Raw genomic sequence first — 15,037 nt, forward strand, 5'->3', positions numbered from 1 at the left:
TCTTTAGCCATTCGTGTTTCCTCCTTTGGTTTTGGTCCCATCGAGTTCATGCTTTCCCATGTGCATCTTTTGTTTGTAACCATTGGTTCTTGTCCAAATTCATGGCCCCACAAATTTCATCTGATCATCTCCTCATGTTCATAGCTTTCTCATGTGTCTTGTGTCATTCCATCTAGCCATTGTTCACAAATTCATATTCATGCCATTGATGTTTTGATCTTTGGTTAGGTCATATTTGGTTTGGTTTCTTCAAAGGTCGTTTAAAAAGTCGTGTCCATAGTTCATCATGGTGTTCATGTTTAAAGCCATTTCAAACCATTACAAATCTTGAAAAGTCATAGCCTTTGTTCATCTCAATTAATTTCAAGTCATATTCCATCCAAATTACACCATGATCAAATTCATTTCAAATATTAAATCAAACTCAAAGACCAATCCAATTTCATTCAAATGGCCAACTACAATCATTACAATGTCCATTACATGAGAAAATACAAAAAAGAGTGGAACTTTGACCAAGTGTTGACTTTGGTCAACATTTGACTTTTTAGCCAACCTTAACCAAAGTCAACCCAAACCACAATCTCATACCAAAACCTTGTTTCCATTCATCATTAAACCATTAACCTTAATCCCATTCATTATGAACACAATACATCAATTCCATCTTAATTTCAATCTCTAAACTTTTTACATTTTTTGAAACCATTCAATAACCATTTTCAATACTTCCATTTTCATAACACATCCATTCCATTCTATTTTCAAATTTCCAAATTACATTTCATTTAACCATTCAATCCCAAATGCATACATTTTCCAATCCATTCATAAACATAAAATCTCTAATTCTATTACATAATATCACAATATATGGTTTGAATCAAAGGAAGAGAGTTTGGAAATTGGCATCCCATCATCGCATCCTCCTAAGCACCCATATACGCCTATTTGATCATGTTACAACTACTTCTTTTGTTGAAGACTTAATTTATCCATTGTTACATATTCTGTCCCCATCAAGCATAAGACCGGCGACACTGCAACTACTATCAAATAAGGAGAAGAATGATCTTTCTCAATTAGTTAGCACAAGGGTGTCATATGCTACATACAAGAAAATCAAGTCAGATATGCTTCCTAATACCCTGAACTATGAAGCAGGTTCTGGTGCAGGAAGTTGAAAAGCATAAGATTTTACAAGCTAAAGTCAAAACACATAAACAATCATGATACAAACCACATAAAACCATTGCACCAACCTAGCACTACAAACCAGTCATTGCAAAACCAACAGTTCACAACCCAATGCATCATAACAATCATTCCTAAGAAACCTAATTAATTCAAGCGATCAAATGCAAACAACAAGATCAGTTCATATAATGGCTATATCATGTGATAAAGTGCAGAAAATTCAAATGTCATGCAACAAATTCAAATGTCACAAGCATTGCCATTCATCACCACAAGCCAAGTCAGAACCAACATATCCTACTGCAATCAAATCAACAACCATAAGCACAATACCATCCTGCAAAGAACCTAGCATACATGGCCAAACATAATGCAGTAGAAAAACCACAAGTCAAAATTGTATTGAAACTTAGCCATTCACATTGACCGAGCTCCCGCAGTAAGGAAGCAATAAGGCAACATCATGCCACCATGAAGACTTGCTACAAAAATTAGTCCCACATGCTGCCTAACTCAAGCAAATGAACCCTGCAAAAACCAGAACTGAACAAGCCAACCAAAAAACCGACTGCCACAACCGATAAAACCGACAAGTCATAACAAAATGGAACTCAATAAAATCCCTTAAAACCTCAACAGAACCGGATCTAGAAGGAAACAAAACATATAACAACATCCTAACTGTCATAACCAACTTATCAAGCTAACTGTTTTTCTAACAGGATAACCACCCCTCAACCGAATGTAACAGAATCATAACTGCCAAATCAAACTCAACATGAATTTCTAACAACCTATTACCAACTTCTAACCACCTTTCAATAACCTCCAACTGCTTCATAACAGAACCAAGAGAAACTGAACGAATCTCTCCCTAACAACATCTAATCCAACCCCTTTGTATTAAAAAAAAATTGATGATGTCAACATAAGAGGGAATCGATTCATAACCGGCCTAAGTTTTTTTTCAATAAGAAGATTCACCTTAACCAATCCCCTAAGGAACCTTCAAGGGGAATTGAAAAACAACCTTCACTAACCTTCCAGGGAATTCTTAATAATAGAAGTTCATCACTCGTAACGACTTGGAACTTCCACTTCTCTTTTTGCAACAGAACCCTTCATCACAATAAAAAACGAAACCTCACACCTCTCCACGAACCTCATAACCGAACACTCACAACAATCTCAAGAAAAACCGGCAATCCTCGCCAGAACTCTCAATCAGAACTCATCTTCAACAACCAAAACAAAAAGATCCCAAATTCCGAAAATTCCCTGAACCATTTCTCTTAACAGAATTCACTTCTTCTAACAACCACCTTCCATCGAACTCAACCTTCCATTTTCGAACCTCCAAGAACCCAAAAGAAAATTGGAAACAGAAAACACAGAAACAGAAGCGAGAAGAAGAAGATAACAGAATTGAAGAAGAAGCTTCGAGAATTTTCAAATTCGACGATAATTCGTCACTCTTCGACATTCACGTTTCGTAACACGCACGATTCAGAAACGCAAGGAATTGGCGAACACACCGATGCAAACATAAGAATAGTCAAACAAGGAGATCGAAGACAAATTTACCTGGAGCCACTGTGTCGGAATCCTCCGGTAGGCTTTTCTTCCTTCTATTTTTTCTCATCTTTCGCGCGCGAGAACTGGAACAAGGAATCCAATTTCGGAACGAAGTCCGCTTCGATTTGGTCTCGGTTACGTTCTGATGTTGAATTTTCGTCACGAATTCGGAAATCGTTGTTCTTGATCCTTAGCGAGAAATCTAGTTCTTGATCTTTATTGATGTTCATAGTGGTACGCGCGATTTAGATTCTGAGTTTCTTGCGCCGCGAACCGTGGGTCTTGGTATTGTAAATAAGCTTCCCGTCGTTTCGATCCGCCGTTCTGTTTTGGAGATGAGGGACGTGCTTCTGTGTGAAGAGGAGGATAGGTTCAGGTTACTCATGTTGAACCCAGTTGGAATGGTTAGAAGCTTTCGCTGGAAGCCCAAGCGATATTCAAACACTACACACACACTATTGCTCTCACCTAGGGGTGGCAAAACGGGTTCGGCCCGTGGGCATGCCCGTTTTGCCCGCACTTTTGTGCGGGGCGGGCCAAGGATTTAGGCCCTCACCCTCAAATGTGTCCGCCTCGCCCAGCCCCGTTTTTCTCGCGGGCTTTTGCGGGCACGTGTATTTACATAAATTTTTGCATTTTTAGACTTAAAGAGTGCAGTGCCCGCGGGCTTTCCCCGCCCCGCCCTCACTTTTTTGCGGGGCGGGTCTAAGTTTTAGGTCCACATCCTCAACTATGACCGCCCCGCCCCACCCCGTTTTTTTGCGGGCTTTTGCGGGATGGGCCTAAATGGAGCGGGCATGCCCGTTTGCCACCCCTACTCTCACCCCTATGAACCATAGTGATTAATCCCCATTAATCATTGTTAATTTATTTTTAATTCTGGTTTAATTGGTTTTTAATTCTATTTTCTTTTCTAATCATGATTCTGTTTTGTAATCCAGGTTAGAATTACAAAAGTTCTTGATTTTAGGAATTAGAAATTAATTCATTTTGTTTGATTAGTATACTTCATATGGTTAATTAGGATTAGCTAATTAATTAGAAATTAGGTTTAATCATCTTTTTAGATTAGATTTAATTTCTTAATTTTCCAGAATTAATTCAATAGTGGTTTAACCTTGCCATAAGTAGAATCTAGTCATTAGGTTTTGATATTTCTTTTTTGTGGATTTTATTTGGATTAATATGATTAATGTTGATTTTATCATGATTAGAACTTAGGTTAAATTTTCATTCAATTTGACTTTTGTATGGTGATTTGTATGATCATGTCCGTTAGATCCCATTCTTGAATTTGGATCAGGAATTTTCCATTTTGATTCATTTCGATCTTAATTCATGTTTAGGTAGATTTTTAATCCTTAGAATTAATATACACTTTAATTGTCCATTTAATCGATTCATTTGGTTTATGATAATTTTAATTAAATTGAAAATCCCATTTCAATTTAGGGGAAGGATGTCTTGTATGTCTAATTTCATTTGTCATGATCATATGATAGATCTTTGATTGTTTTTCATTGATTAATCAATTACATTTCAAATCGATTTTAACCATTGAATATGTTTACATCTATTGTATCATTTTCATCCATTTGACTTGATCTCACGCTAACCCGTTTGTTGTTTTGTGTCCACATGTGATTTTGAGATCCAAACTCACTCCTAGCTAGTCATGCTCCTAACCCATTCATTCTCTTTCAATAGCCTTGTATTGTTTGAAGTACCATGCCACTTGTATGCTTTAGGCATGGTACATAGTTTAATAGTTTATAAATTGTATTTTTTATTTCATTCTCTTATGTTGTATTGTATGGATCCATCCCCCCATTGTGGGTTAAATGTCCCCCCACCCCATGATCATGCAATAGCTTAGATTTATTGCTTTCTAGTTAGTTCACCATGCATGTTAATAACGAAGATAAAAATACAATATGATAAACAAAGCATTTCGAAAGAAACAAAAGGTACTTGATTCAATGTCAAGTTGTTTTTCGAATAAAACTCACATCATTGCAACGTGAATGCTTGATCCAACGTCAAGCATTATCCATCCATTCCATGATACATTATCCGCATCCCTCCTCCATTCCTTTCTCAAACCCATTCTATCATCTCTTCTCCATTCTCTTCTCAAACTCATTCTATCTCTCACCTTCATTCTTCACACACTCTTTTCATAATAAATTCAAACACTTGATCCAACATCAAGTTCCTTTTTAAAAACCATTTTCATGACAAATTGGAATGCAAAATGGGGTGTACGTGTTTGTACACGACATTCAAGTACTTGGGTTGTCGGTCGTACCTAGCCTGAGGACCCGATACTTGGCTTTCCCCCTTAAAACATCTAATGATTCAAACAAGTTAGATTTAGGTGCTATGAGGGAGAAAAAAGAGTAGTTAGGACTCCACGGTCCTCTCAATTCCCAAGTACTTTGATTGTTGGCCGTACTTAGTCAAGGGTCAGATACTTGTCTCTTTCTAAGTTTCAATGATTATACTTGCCAAACTCTTTTCATAATTCAAATCTCTTTTTTGGATGAAAAAGAGTGGTTAAGACAACATTGTCCTCTCAACTCCCGAGTTATTGGACCGCTAATTGTATCTTGCCAAGGGTCTGATGCCTGTCCCCGTACATAAAATCAACCCCAACAAATCAAATCATCTTTTGCCTTAGGGCTTTCTCTTCAAAACCTTTCAGAAAGAACATGTTACTTCTGTTCTACCGTGAATGAAGCTTAAGCGTCCCTGTGCGAGCAAGTAATGTTTAACTGCTAGAGTGCTGTAGCGGGGTATTCGTTAAAATTAGAGATATTGACTAAATCCAAGGTAAACCATACAAGTCGAGTCGCCACCGCACTTCTATTTATCCAAAGGAATGGTTAGAAAGCGAACAAAAACCTAAAAGTTTTATCGAATCAAAAACTAGTAAAAATGTCAGAGATCTGGGTAAGGGGGTTGGTTATGCAATGGGAAGATTTTAAGCACCCAAAACATCCTAGGTACTCCTAGGGAGCCCTTTTCATAAGTGTTGTTCTAGTCTAAAGGGTGTAGGTATATCTAAAGTACTATTTACTAAAAGAAGGTCAAAAGAAAATGAAAATGACTCGCAAAGATGTCGCATTCACTGCCTACGTATCTCATCTGAGCATGAGAATCAGAGTCTTCGTAGCTCGGCTACCTATGGGTTAAAGATAAGTGTGCTCGGTAAGACGTCGCGTCTTATGCCTACGTATCTCATCTGGAATGAGAATCAGAGCAAAACGTAGTTCGGCTAACTAGGGGTTAAGGATTGCCATCTGAAACATGGACTTACAAAAGAGGACACCAACTGTGTCAAATGAGGGTGGGCAGTGTGTTCAACGTCCTAGCAGTAGGTCTCGCAGCTCGCTGAATCGAGTCTTAGGCAGTTACCTCTTTGTAATAGAACGGACTGACATGCCACAAGATCGGAGACGAACAAAAGGTCTAAAAGTGGGGAGGCTCTGCTCTAGAGTTGTCATGCAATATGGACCTATACGTTAGGATTTACAAAGGGGAACATCTACCTAATGTTAGCATGCAAAGAATAGGGGAATTCTACCTATGTTATCATACAAAGGGTTCTACCTAATGGGTGCTACCTAAACGGAACAAGAGTCGACGAATGGAGCGCGGAGAGGAGTTACGGATAAGGGTAGATGGCGATGCCGGAGGCAATCGACTTACAGGTAGATGGCGATGCCTGAGGCAATCGACTTACAAGAGGATGGATGAATGCATGCTGGTTCTGTTAAGTTTTGAAAATGATTACTCGACGTTGGATCGAGCTTTTGATCTTATTTTGAAATGGTTATCGGATGTTCGTTTTAATTCTTGTATTAACAGGTGACTAAAGAAATAAAGAAATAAATATTATACACTTTATGGGAGATGGGTACATTTGTTATGAATGAGGATTGTTCATGGCAAACAAACAATAAGAATATATGCCTCATACATCATACAAGTAGGCAACAGTTATCAATCAGATCGGATAAATAAACAATATATAATCAAACCAAAGAATCAAATAATGGAGCATTTAAACAATGCATGGGAGTATGAACATGTTAAATAATCAAGCAATAGAAAGCATGAATGAGAGAAACAAGTATAAAAGATAACAGATGAATCAAACAGATGAAAATATACACACGAAGGGTCCACTGAATAATTTAATCAGAAAATGAGGTAAGGACCAAATAAAATCAAGGTAAAAGGCCTCTAATACATGGCATATGAGATGAACAAGGGAGGAAAAAAGATCTCTTCAATTGCCATAAGCAATCCCTAAGTCAAACATCGATCATAAAGAAGTCAACTGAAAATTCAAGTCAACTTAAAAAATAACAAATAAATAGCAAATTAATCAAGAAAATTATGAAAAATTAAGCTAAATAAGGTGGGGTCAGGACATCATCATCCTCCAAAACGATTTTAAAAATAATGAAAATTGGCACGTGAATTAATTAAAACAAAACATAGGTAAAACCAAAAGTCAATTAATAAGACTAGGTTAGAAATAAATCAAGAATAAATAGTAAATTAATCAAGAAAATTATGAAAAATTAAAATAAATAAGGTGTGGTCAGGATATCATCATTCCCCAAAAAGATTTTAAAAATAACGAAAATTGGTACGTGAATTAATTAAAATAAAACAGAAGTCAAATTAAAAGTCAACCAACCAAACTAGGTCAAGAATAAATCCAAAAAAAATTGAAAATGTGAAATAAAATTCCAATAAAAGGTCAGGTTGACCATGAGACAGTGGTCAACCTTAATCCCAAAAATAAAATGCTAAAAATAATTTTAAGTCATAAAAATAAAATCAATAAAAAAAAGTGTGTTAAAATGGACCATTTAGAATAAATAATTAAAATAAAATATTAATATTAAAAAATTACAAAAATAAAAATTATATAAAATTAAATAAAACGTTAAGAAAAGTGAAAAATATTTTTGGGTAATTATATGGATGAAGAAAATATTTTAAATAAGAAAAAGAAATATGAAAACGGAAGGATTAATGGTGATGAACATGGTGAGCAAGCGTAGATATATCAAAACATGGCCATGGAAGAGATGATTACCTAATGGAAAATAGAAGTGAAATGGAATCTGATATGTGATGAAGCTTTGCCTCCTTGTCACGAAATTCCAATGCTCCTTTAGAGTTAGAGTTTCAGCTTCTTAAATAGAGTGGATTAAGTGTTCTCATGGGCTTTTTAATAAGTGATTTACCCATAAGAATAAAAGTGTGAAGTGAGGTGTAAAATGTTGTTATTTTGGGCCAAACTTAAGTGAATGGATGTCCAATGCATGACCAAAAGAGGTAAAAACGTGACTGGTTTGTGCAGCATGCTTAGAAAATCTGATTGGGCCAGCCAGACCCAAAATCTACCTAGAAAATTAAGTCATGGTGCCCACTTTAAATGAATGTATCTCTCAAACCATGGATCCAAATGATATGATTCCAAAAGGAAGTGAAAGAGGACATGGCAAGGTACAATTGTTATGAATAAAATATTTTCAAATAATGCCTTGAAGTGCAAGAAAACTGGCCAAGAAGTCTTGACAAATTTTGAAGATTTTGGACTTAGAAATTTTTCTAAGTGTCCTAAAAAAATGTCTCACTTTGACTAAGCATAACTTTCTCAATTCTAATCCAAATGGAGAAAAATTTATATCTTTGGAAAGCTTGGAACAAGAGGAACAACTTTCATGTTGGAGAAATTTTCAAATGGAGCTTTTATCTTGATGAAAAATGGGCTTAAAGTGAGTGCAACGATCATGAAAACTTGCCCTAAATGGAAAGTCAACCATTTCCAAATTAAGTAACTTTTCCAATTCCTGATTAAATGATGAATCCATGATCCAACCTTGATCAAATTTCACATGTAGGATCCCCTAGGCATGGATTTTTAGATTCCGCTCTCAAAATGTCAGGAGTTGACTTTTCTGGCCCCACAGTTGACTTTTCCCGAATTATTTGATTCTCGATTCCATTGATCAATTGAAGCACTTCTAGCTCAAATAAAGAGCTAATTTTTTTGTATGTAGACCCTTGTGGACATATGGAGGGCCATGGAAAAGAGTTTCACCCAAAGAATCAGAAATAAACTCATTTTATACCAAACCCTAGTTTTAGGGCAAAATGATCAGGAACTGATTGCACTGATTGCCAATGGATCTTTCTGAGATAATTGCGAATCTTCCTAGGCCAAGATGCCTCTCTAATAATGACATGGATGAGCTCCTCTACTTCCAACCAAACATTGCCTGTTGCAGGTTGTAACACCCCGAATATTGTTAGATTAATTTAAATATTATTTTAATATGATTATTTGAAGGTGAAATGAATTATTAAATAATATTGGGAATTATTATTATTATTATAGATGTTATTTATTTTAATAATAATTAAATAAATAAAATAAATGGAATATGAAGAGTGGAAGGGTAAAAGGGGAATTTGATAAAAGAGGCCAAAGTGAGAACTCAGGGTGTTTTTTTCACGTATTTTGCCTCAGAGTCAGAGAAAGGGAGAAGCGCTGAAGAGAAAGAGAAGGAAGAGGAAAAGGCCAAAGATTGCTCAGAACTTCCTTCAATCCAAAGAGGTAAGGGGTCTGAACCTTATTAAACAATAATATGCTGAAAATGGTGAAATATTGGATGAACGAAATTGGGATTTTAATCGAAGGAATTCGTAGAAATTATATGCAATGATGTTAGGATTTGTGAAATCGAATAGGGGACTATTTGTGTTAGATGATATGAGTGATTTTGTGTGAAATTTGGACTGTGGAAGGATGAATTTGGATAGATCTCGTAGCAGAGAAAGCCATTGCAGATCTGGAAATCTGGTTTCTGGTCATACGCGTATGGCACTAGGCAATACGCGTATGAGATTGCTGGTACGCGTATGGCACTAGGCAATACGCGTATGGATGAGGAAGATGATGTTTTGAACGTGTTTTGGTCTCTGTTGGTACGCGTATGGGAATGTGATACGCGTAGCATACGCGTATGGACATGGGCAATACGCGTATGGATTTGGTCAGGCGTGGGCAATACGCGTATGGGCATAGGCAATACGCGTATGGGCAGACTTGTGGTCTTTCCTGGGCTGTTGTTGTGCAGTTTTTGGTTGTTTAGGCTGAGCGAGGTAACTTAGCTGATGCATGGTATACGAGGGATCATTTCCCGTTGCTTTGAGTGGTATAGATATTAGTAGAGTGTGCTAATACTGTGTTTGATTATGTGGCATGATGTGATATGCTTTTGTGATAGAATGTGTTAATGATGATGATAACATGACTATATGATGCTGTTGTTGCTATGTTGATTATGATGCATGCTTGGTGTGCATGCATTCATGAAAGGCCGATGCCTAGTGATGAACGGACTGAGTTCCAATGATGTTGTTGACTCCGGGCTTGTTGAGAGGCTTGGTTCCTTGCGGGGGACTCGGATTCTATGGTGATGAATTTGGGAGTGGTGATCCTGTAGTTGGTCACAAAATGGGTATACCGAGTCGTGTTGAGTCATGCATGGGTGTGTGCATTGCATTTGATATGTTGTTTTGTTGATGTTCATGAGTATGTTGATTATGATGATTATGATGAGCTAAGTTGGCATATTTATGTTTATATTTCTGTCGTTATATTATTATTTAATAATGTAATTCTCACCCCTTCTGCATGTGTTTATGTTCATCTATGATGAGCAATGTGCAGATAAAGAGGAGTAGCTATTGTTGAGGTTTGAAGAATAAGTGTAGAGTTATTCTACAGAGTCGAGTCAAATGCTCTGGTCATGTGACACCGGGGTTATGGGATTCGATAGATAATTGGTTATTATTTACGTTGTTTATGATGACTAATATGTTGAGATGCTTTGTTGAGATAATGTTGAAACATTATTATGAATTGTTATATGATGAATGATAATATTTGTGTTGTTGTCCGCTGCGAAGTTTTAATAAAATAAATAATATGTTTTATGTTGTGATGCGATAAGTGTTATGTTGTAAGAAATGTAAACTCTTCTACATGTTGTACTCTGATAATTTATTTAAATATGTCGTTTGGGTAGAAGGGTGTTACATTAGTGGTATCAGAGCATGGTCAGTCCAGTCGAGTCATAATGTGATGTTTTCCCTGATGGTCGATTAGTGTAAATGACACTGTCGATATTTAACGGTTGTGGTGGTGTTGTGCAGAGTATGGCTGGAGAAAATGACCGTGTGATTGCTGAGGCTTTGGCTGTTATGGCGCAGGCTATGCAGGCGCAGCAGAATCCGCCGGTCGACGAGTTTAAGAATTTGGGAAGGTTTCTGAAGAATAACCCTCCTACATTCAAGGGGCGCTATGATCCAGATGGTGCTCAGATTTGGCTGAAGGAAATTGAGAAGATTTTCCGGGTGATGACGTGTACTGAAGCACAGAAGGTGCAGTTTGGTACGCATATGTTATCTGAAGAGGCTGAAAACTGGTGGGATAACACTCGCCAGAGGATTGAAGTACCAGGTGCTGAGATGACTTGGGAAAGGTTCAAGACGGTCTTTCTAGAGAAATATTTTCCTGCCGATGTGCGATGTAAGAAGGAGATGGAATTTCTAGAACTGAAGCAGGGTAACATGTCTGTTGCTGATTACGCTTCGAAGTTTGAGGAGCTGGTGCAGTATTGCCCTCATTATAATGGTGCTGATGCTGAGGAATCCAAGTGTGTCAAGTTTGAGAACGGGTTGCGTCCCGAGATCAAACAAGGCATTGGTTACCAGGAGATTCGTAGGTTTCCTACGCTGGTTAATAAGTGCAGGATATTTGATGAAGATAGCAAGGCTAGGACTGCTCATTACAAGAGTCTTAGTGAGAAGAAGAATAAGGATCGTGGTAGTCCTTATGCATCTCCGAATGGTAAAGGTAAGCAAAAGGTGGTAGATGAGAAGAAGCCAAGTGGAGGAGGATCTCCCATAGTTGGTAAATGTTTCAAGTGTGGCGAGCCAGGCCACCGTGCGGATAGCTGTACCAAGAAAGTGCTGAGATGTTTCCGATGCGGTCAGGCTGGACATAGAGTTACTGAATGTAAGGATGCTGGTCCGACATGTTTTAATTGTGGCGAGAAAGGCCATATCAGTTCGCAGTGCTCGAAACCGAAGAAGGCGGCTACTGCAGCTCATACTACTGGTAGGGTGTTTGCTCTGAGTGGGGCTGAAGCTCCTAAAGAAGATAATCTGATTAAAGGTACTTGCTTGATTAATAATGTTGAATTGCTTGCTATTGTTGACACTGGTGCTACTCATTCGTTCATTTCGTATGAGTGTGCGACCAGGATTGGTGTGATTATGTCGTCCCTAGGCGGAAGTATGGTGATAGATACTCCTGCTAATGGTTCTGTGAAGACTTCTGTGGTCTGTCGAGGTTGTCAGTTGACGATCTTTGAGAGAGAGTTCGTGGTTGATTTGGTGTGCTTACCCTTGCACCAAATTGATATTATTCTGGGAATGAATTGGCTAGAATTCTATGGCGTGTTTATCAACTGCTATGGGAAGACGGTGCGGTTTTCTGAAGTTGGTGAGAATGATGAGGCAAGATTTCTATCTGCTAGGCAGGTGGGGGATTTTGTGAAAAATGAAGCTCAGATATTCGCTTTATTTGCGTCTCTGCAATCGGATAAGAAAGTGGTGAGTGTAGATTTGCCTGTTGTCTGTGAATTTCAGGATGTGTTTCCGGAGGATGTAAGTGATTTACCTCCAGAACGTGAAGTCGAATTTGCCATTGACTTAGTACCAGGTACGAGTCCAGTGTCGATGTCTCCTTATAGAATGTCGGCAACTGAATTAGTTGAATTGAAGAAGCAACTTGAAGAATTGCTTGAGAAGAAGTTTGTGCGTCCAAGTGTTTCTCCTTGGGGTGCACCAGTGTTGTTAGTGAAGAAGAAAGAAGGTACGATGAGGTTGTGTGTCGATTATCGGCAGTTGAATAAGGTGACTATTAAGAATCGGTATCCATTGCCGAGGATTGATGATTTGATGGACCAGTTGGTCGGAGCTCATGTTTTCAGTAAGATTGATTTGCGGTCGGGTTATCATCAGATCCGAGTGAAGTCAGACGATGTTGCGAAGACTGCTTTCCGTACGAGGTATGGTCATTATGAATACACTGTGATGTCGTTCGGTGTATCTAATGCTCCAGGTGTGTTTATGGAATATATGAATCGTATATTTCATCCGTACCTTGATAATTTTGTTGTGGTGTTCATAGATGATATATTGATATATTCTAAGACGGAAGGAGAGCATGCAGGACATCTGAGAATTGTTTTGCAGGTGTTAAGAGAAAAGAAATTATATGCAAAGTTATCTAAATGTGAGTTCTGGTTGAAGGAAGTGAGTTTCCTTGGCCATGTGATTTCGAGTGGTGGGATTTCTGTTGATCCTGCTAAAGTTGATGCCGTATTACAGTGGGAGACTCCGAAGTCTGCTACTGAGATACGCAGTTTTCTGGGGTTAGCTGGTTATTATCGCAGATTTATTGAAGGCTTCTCTAAGTTGGCATTGCCGTTGACGCAGTTGACTAAGAAGGGTCAAGTATATGTGTGGGATGCAGCTTGTGAAGCGAGTTTTGTGGAGTTGAAGAGGCGGTTGACCAGTGCTCCAGTGTTGATCTTGCCTAATCCTGGTGAGTCCTTCGTTGTCTATTGTGATGCTTCTTTGATGGGTCTTGGTGGTGTTTTGATGCAGAATGGTAAAGTTGTAGCTTATGCTTCTAGACAGTTGAAAGTTCATGAGAGGAATTATCCTACGCATGATCTAGAACTTGCAGTTGTTGTATTTGTGTTGAAAATGTGGAGGCATTATCTGTATGGTTCCAGATTCGAAGTGTTCAGTGATCACAAGAGTCTGAAGTATCTGTTTGATCAGAAAGAGTTAAATATGAGGCAGAGAAGGTGGTTAGAATTACTGAAGGATTTTGACTTTGAATTGAGTTATCATCCCGGTAAGGCTAATGTAGTTGCAGATGCACTGAGTAGAAAGTCTCTACATATGTCTATGATGATGGTTCGGGAGCTGGAGTTAATTGAACAGTTCCGTGATATGAGTTTGGGTTGTGAAGTTTCCGCTGATAGTGTAAAGTTGGGTATGCTGAAGTTGACTAGTGGAATTCTGAAAGATATTCGGAATGGTCAGCAAGTTGATGTCGCTCTAGTTGATCATATTACTATGGTTAACCAGGGTAATGGTGGTAATTTTGAGATTGACGAGAATGACATCCTGCGATTTAAAGGTAGAGTTTGTGTTCCTGAGGTGTCTGAATTGAAAAAGAGTATTTTTGAAGAGGGCCATAGGAGTGGATTGAGTATCCATCCAGGTGCAACTAAAATGTATCAAGATTTGAAGAAGTTGTTTTGGTGGGCTGGTATGAAAAGAGATGTTGCTAAGTTCGTGTATGCCTGTTTGACTTGTCAGAAGTCAAAGATTGAACATCAGAAACCGGCAGGTATGATGCAACCTTTGAAGATTCCTGAATGGAAGTGGGATAGCATTTCCATGGATTTTGTGACGGGATTGCCGAGGACAACGAAAGGTAATGATTCTATTTGGGTGATTGTGGATCGATTGACTAAGTCGGCGCATTTCTTGCCGATGAAGATTAATCACTCTTTAGAGAAGTTGGCAGAGTTGTATATTGAGGAGATAGTGAGGCTGCATGGTATTCCATCCAGTATTGTGTCTGATAGAGATCCCAGATTTACTTCTAGATTTTGGGAAAGTTTGCAGAAAGCGTTGGGAACTAAGTTGAGGTTGAGTTCAGCTTATCATCCTCAGACTGATGGTCAGACCGAAAGAACTATCCAATCCTTGGAGGATTTGTTGAGAGCTTGTGTGTTGGAGCAGAGTGGTTCTTGGGATAGTTATTTGCCGTTGGTGGAGTTTACTTATAATAATAGTTTTCATGCTAGTATCGGTATGGCTCCATATGAAGCATTGTATGGTAGGAGGTGTAGAACTCCATTGTGTTGGTATGAATCAGGTGAGAGTGTTGTACTCGGACCTGAGATTGTGCAGCAGACGACTGAAAGGGTTAAGATGATTCAGGAGAAAATGAAGATTTCTCAGAGTCGTCAGAAGAGTTATCATGATAAGAGGAGAAAGGCACTTGAGTTCCAAGAGGGAGATCATGTGTTCTTGAGAGTTACTCCGACGACAGGTGTGAGTAGAGCTTTAAAGTCTAAAA

The 15,037-nt window shown here is 38.2% G+C and overlaps 1 long non-coding RNA gene across 1 annotated transcript; it reads right to left on the reverse strand.

Moving 5' to 3' along the window:
- Window positions 1-713: 713 nt before the first annotated feature.
- LOC127092997 (uncharacterized) lies at window positions 714-3,355 on the reverse strand. The gene is made up of 2 exons (XR_007792374.1): window positions 2,782-3,355; window positions 714-1,725 (listed from the first exon to the last, which is right to left on the reverse strand). It is a non-coding gene; the product is annotated as an uncharacterized LOC127092997 (long non-coding RNA).
- Between the last annotated feature and the right edge of the window lie 11,682 nt (window positions 3,356-15,037).

The sequence above is a fragment of the Lathyrus oleraceus genome, chromosome 6, assembly GCF_024323335.1.
Source record: "Lathyrus oleraceus cultivar Zhongwan6 chromosome 6, CAAS_Psat_ZW6_1.0, whole genome shotgun sequence".
NCBI lineage: Eukaryota > Viridiplantae > Streptophyta > Magnoliopsida > Fabales > Fabaceae > Lathyrus > Lathyrus oleraceus.